Raw genomic sequence first — 6,029 nt, forward strand, 5'->3', positions numbered from 1 at the left:
ACAAAGACAACCCAGATGGGACTTGAACCCACAATCCCCAGCTTCGAAGGCTGATGCCTTATCCATTAGGCCACTGGGTCAACACTAACTTTGACATATCTGATGTATGGCTCAGGAAGTTCTTGTAACTCAGAAAACAGTACTTTAGGATCCCTATGCCATATTGCATTCAGACGATCTGGTGTGTACACCTAATGACAAAACAGCTTCTCTGAGGAGTTTTCCACTGTCATGTCTTTTTGACCTAGGGGTATGAACCTAGCTTTTTAAAGTTAACACTGGATTGTCTTGCACAGTCAACTTAAAAGGAACTGCATCAAAGACAACCCAGTTGGTAATTTAAAACCCACAATCCCCAGCTTCGAAGGCTGGTGCCCTATCCCATAGGCCACTGGGCTGTTTTTACTGCCTGTGAACTGTAATATGCCTCCAGGGAGTTGCTGACACACGGAGCAAAAACAACATGAACAAAGCGTAGAGTGGATCGGTCTCACAGAATTTTTTGTGGCACTGCAGATTACTTTTACAGGGCTCGTTGGTGTAGGGGTATGATTCTCGCTAAGGGGTGAGAGGTCGCGGGTTCAAGTCCCGGATGAGCCCTACACCTGTCATCGAAAAAGAGGCGGAGCTGTGCTATCTATGGTGTTTCTATGTTAATTGTAGCAGCTTTTGCTTTGACATTAGTTAATGAACATTTAGTGGACTTCTGATCTAAATCAGTCTAACATGTACAATTATACAGACAAAAAAAGGAGCAGCAATGATTCGGTTGTTAGATTTGTTTATGGATCTTGAACAACCCACCAGCTTTATATGTAAGCACCATTTTTGTCTTTGTACACAGTCTCTTCTCTGTAGGCACCATGCAGGATTCAAAATGGCCTTTCGCGTTAGGTATCTCGTTACCCTTTTAGTCATAATAGGTAATATGCATGGCAATGCAGGAAGTTAATGACATGCAAACACATCTCAAGAAGGTTTTCACAGCTACCGTGTTTCATCCACGCCACTGGGCCTTTTCGCCAATCATTTGTCATAGATTTTTTGTATGCCTTCAACAAGATGTCAACGAAAAGGAGCCGGGTAACACTTTATTTTAATGGTCCCCCTTTAGATAGTCTGCTGACCATAAGTTACTTTTCAAGTTCTTATCTGTTTACTTTCATCTGGGTAGTATCTGTAGATTGTCTTTTAAATGTTCTTAGGCAATCAATACAATGTCTACAGCATGTAAACATTTATTAAACTTTCGGTAAGATAAGTGTCACCAATTTAGGTTCTAGATGTTCAACAGTGTATCAGTAGATATGCAACAAATCCTCAACAAGTTTCAGAACATTGACCACCAAGATGTTTGTTGTTATTGTCTGCATGTAGTTGTTATCCTGTTTATGAATAGACTTTTAGTAAACTTTCAGATGCCTATAAGTAGCAACGCAAGATATTTTAACATGAACTTTAATCAAATATAAAATTAGGGTTAGGTACAATCTAAGAGTGTTCAATTAACTTTTTGTTGCATTTAACCTAACTTTCAGTAGACAGTTATTTTACTTTAAAGGGCACATAGTTTACCTCTTTTTTATGATTTAATATTAATATTATGGTTCTTCTGAGTGTGCCAGTTTAGGTTCAGTTTAAAACACAATTCAGATTTTTTTATTATAATGTGTTAAAAAGTGTCATGTTGGGGGCGTGTCCACAGTTAGCTGATTTATGGGTGTGTTGCTTCACATGTAAATTAGTTTCGGCTTCCCGCCAACGTAACAAGGGGCGGGGCCATGAGCTCACCCGCTCTGCGTTTGCAACAGAGTCTGACAGGCAGACAGAGAAGGAGCAGGAGTGAGAGGTTCAGCAATCAGTCGTACATGTACGACTCGGACACAGACCAAGCAGAGAGTACAAAATCATACGTGTCTTTGTACAGTTTTACAGCCAACTGTGTGCTAGTTTCAAGTGCCGAGCTTGTACACCGAGACTTATAACCACGCACACTGAATTAACTTTGACTGAGGCACCGGATGCACCGCTCGAAGCCACGACACGGCACACCAGACACTCTCTGTGGCGCGGCAGAAATATGAAGTGTCCCGAATCATCGCGCCACGCATTTTTTAATTCTAAACATAGGTTTCTATCAGGGTACACACAACGGCAATTCAAGTCTGCAGTGGTCCGAGGCGCCCAGCCGTCGACTTGAGTGTACCCTGATAGAAACCTATGTTTAGAATTCTAAAACGCATGCTAGTTAAGATCACAGGGAGCTTCTGGGATCGCGAGAAATGCAAACGGCTGAAGTATAAGGTAGACTCAATGAGAAGTACACATGTTTGCAAACCTACCTAAAGATACAACCAACAATTCCGATTAGAGCGATAATGTGGAGAATATTGCTCTTGTGTTGAGCCCAATGAGCCTTGCATCTAAAAATAGAGCTAGGGTGTTCCTTTAGTGATATCGCTTCGACTCACGCTGAAAATGGCGGACGTGAATCAACAAACTGAGGATATGATGACGCGCCTGTCAATCAATATTGGTGGGCGGGGGGGACCGCTCTCCTACGTCAGGTAGCGGTCGATTTGAAAACAGCTCCAATTGGTCCACCGTTTTTTATGTTGTTAAATTGAAAAAAAGCACTGGGTGTGCTTATATCACCCCAATATGACAACTACTGTTCGAATGGTATAAACTTTTGGTCATGTATTTCTTTTTTTAAACTTGCATGCTTCCAAGTCAAGTCTTAAACCTTGGTTTCAGTAAAAACAGAAGTGCTCAAGTAAAGTTCAACTTTTGTTTCGTATGGTTTTGCTCTCTTAAAAACCTAAAATAGTGCTGCTGGTTGGTACCGTGTTACACAACTCTTGCAAATTTATTATATTAATTTCATGTATTCATTTTAATGAATCTAATACATTTTTGGAAAATGCAGGAGTCATATAAAGTTATTATATTACTAAATGTCTTGCTTCATATATTTTTTTTTTTAACCTTTGCTGTGGTGTAAGTTGAAGAGTTTATTTTACCCTTCCCACTCTCCCAGATGTGAACTCTCATGTGAGAGGGCTCAATCTCATCTCCTTTGAAAAGCTCCAGTAGGGCTATGTCCCTCCAAAGTGAGACATTGATTGTATTCTCTCCACACTTTAGACTAAAGTCGAGGATTGGGACCTGTTGTCCCTGCACCTCTGTCATCCTCAGTGCTTGGATCTGCCAAATTGGAGCACAGCAGTGATGGGTAAGTAAATCAGTTCACTCAAATGAATAATGAAAATTCTGTCACCGTTTACTCGCTCTTTATTTATTTCAAACCTGTTCAAATCTTCTGTTGAACACTAAAGAATATTTTTTTGAAGAATGCTGAAAACCAGTAACCATTGACTTCTAAAGTATTTGTTTTTCCTACTGTGAAAATCAATAATTACAATCCAGCAAGCAATAGCCGTCATTTCACCGGCTAGGTGAAGTATAGACCAGATCTAGCCCGGCTACGTGTAACCCAATTTTAGCCCGAATAACCTTAAATTTGGTTGCATGTTGTTTTTCTGCTAAATAAAGCTTGTGATACGTATAATACTTCGTCATGCAAGAAAGGTCAATAACATTTATGAGGTTCCTGCGAGTAATAGACGTAGTTTCAGTTTCTCTGTGAAAAATAGACCCAATCTAGTCCGGCTATGTGTAACCCATCTCTAGCCCAAAAAAAATTTAAATTTGCTTACCTGTCATTTTTTGGCAAAATACCTTGTAATATGTATGATATTCCATTAAAGGGCACATAGGTTACCCCTTTTTTCATATTTAATATAAGTCTTTTGTGTCCCCAGAATGTGTCTGTAAAGTTTCAGCTCAAAACACCCATCAGATTATTTATTATAGCTGTTTGAAGTGTCTATATTATAGCTGGAAAAAAGGTTTTGCTGTTTTTTTGTACTGGCCCTTTAAGGCTAGTCCTCCCCGCCCACCGTTCCCACGTGCCTGTCAGCAATAGCCGCCCTCGGCTGCCTCAGGAAGCAGATCTCACATAACGTGTGTGAGAAATACTACAGTAAGAACTTTAACAATCAGTATTTGATGCATTTTTTTTTGTGGATTTGCAACAATGAGTCACACAATGTCATTACAAAGTTCACGCACACACACAGCAAGGACACAAACACATAGCGCACACACATACACACACACACACAAATGTAGCGTAGACATACACACACACATAGCATAGAGAGAGAGAGAGAGAGCGCGTTAAGCTTTGCACTCGTTTTGCATGCATATGTGACATGATACTGGTAATCTCCACTGCTGTATGGATATCTCCTATATTAATGTACAAAATAAACCCGATTTAACGTCCACAAACCACGATTAAAGCGTCTTCCTTTATAATTGTTCTGACACGCAGCTGTGCTGATTAAGTGAATCTGAAGTGAATCGCTATAATTCATTACACTCGTGCTCTGTTTTAAAACATTTTAAACTTGTAAAACTCACTCTTGATCACGTTTGATGATGATTGATGACTCTAGCGAACTGAACAGACCTTTTATTCCCGGCTACTTTGCGCACGTCCATTCTTGATGATATGATTATACACGTGACTACCGGGACATGTTAATGCGCACAGCTGTCAATCAATATTGGTGGCCGCACTCCTACGTAAAGTTGCGGTCGATCTGAAAACCGCTCCAATTGGTCCACCGTTTTTATGTTGTTAAATTTGAAAAAAAAAGGACTGGGTGTGTTTATTTCAGCCCAGTATGACAGTTTATACACTATACTTACACACATTTCTGTCCAAACAGCTTGAAAAGTAGATTTTTCACCATAGATGCCCTTTAATATAATGATGTATATTTAGCCGCAAAATCACACATGAGCTCCAACCCAGTCTCACGGCAGTTCGTGAAATAGTCACGAAATTTAATCTATTGATTCGTGTTCATGGGCACGAATTTCTCTTCTTTTTCCATGTCACCCTGCAAGAATTTCCATCCAATGTATTTCAATGGGAAATCATTTTCGTGTCTCTAGCACAATTTATTTTGTCATAGGGTACCCGATGCTGCGCTTTTTAAAAATAATTTTTATTAAATATTATTATAGCCACAGGGTAGCAGACGCAGTATTTTGATTATTGTTATTGACACGGTACCAGACGCAGTATTTTTTTTATTATTTTTTTTTTTATTTCATTTTTTCCATAGGATAGCAGACGCTGTTTTGATTATTTATTGTTTTTTATTTTATTTTTGCCACAGGGTATACAGTATTTATTTATTTATTTATTTATTCTATTGCCATAGGGTACCAGACGCTGTTTTTTAGCTGTTTTTATTGCTTTTTTCCTGTAATTGGGGTAATTTTTTTAAGATCCACCCGGTAAAACCAAAACAGCAGTAATTTTGGACACACACATTTTTTACATAATAAAAAAATATATATACATATTCTGCCTTATTCTCTGATAAAAATCGGAGGGAAAGATTACATTCTGTGTTTTTATGAGCATTACCCATCATCCTCCGTCTCATGGGTCATTCCGCGCATTAATTCATCTCATCATTGCGCTCAGAGCTCCATTCTGGTAAGTCACGACTCATAATGATCGCATAATGTCTAAATGTTAAGCCTGATCTCACAAGAAAACGTAAGTATTTTATGTTTTGTCAGTTTAGTGGCTAATTCGTACGAGTTCAGTCATAGGAAATTGTACGATTTTAAAAAGGAGGCGTGGCACCTAACCCCACCCCTAAACCCAATCGTCATTGGGGGATGAGCAAATCGCACTAAATCATACAAATTAGATCGTATGAATTCATACGAATTAGCCACTAAATCAAAAAGTTACGAATTGCCATGAGATTGTGTTGAAATGTTTACATTTAGGCCTTTCTTTTTGCAAGCATTAAACTGACAAGCTGTACATTTTAGAGCAAAAATCAAAACTCGATTATAGATTAACATCTTATCATAGACTAATTTAAATAAAATGTAGGCTTGTGAAACATGCTAAACTTGGTTAACTTAGCTAC

General features: G+C 38.8%; 1 non-coding gene across 1 annotated transcript; it reads right to left on the reverse strand.

Annotated features, from left to right (window-relative positions):
* Nucleotides 1-7: 7 nt before the first annotated feature.
* Nucleotides 8-80, reverse strand: trnar-ucg (transfer RNA arginine (anticodon UCG)). Its single transcript has one exon. It is a non-coding gene; the product is annotated as a tRNA-Arg (tRNA).
* Nucleotides 81-6,029: the final 5,949 nt, after the last annotated feature.

Source organism: Danio aesculapii, chromosome 4, assembly GCF_903798145.1.
Source record: "Danio aesculapii chromosome 4, fDanAes4.1, whole genome shotgun sequence".
NCBI lineage: Eukaryota > Metazoa > Chordata > Actinopteri > Cypriniformes > Danionidae > Danio > Danio aesculapii.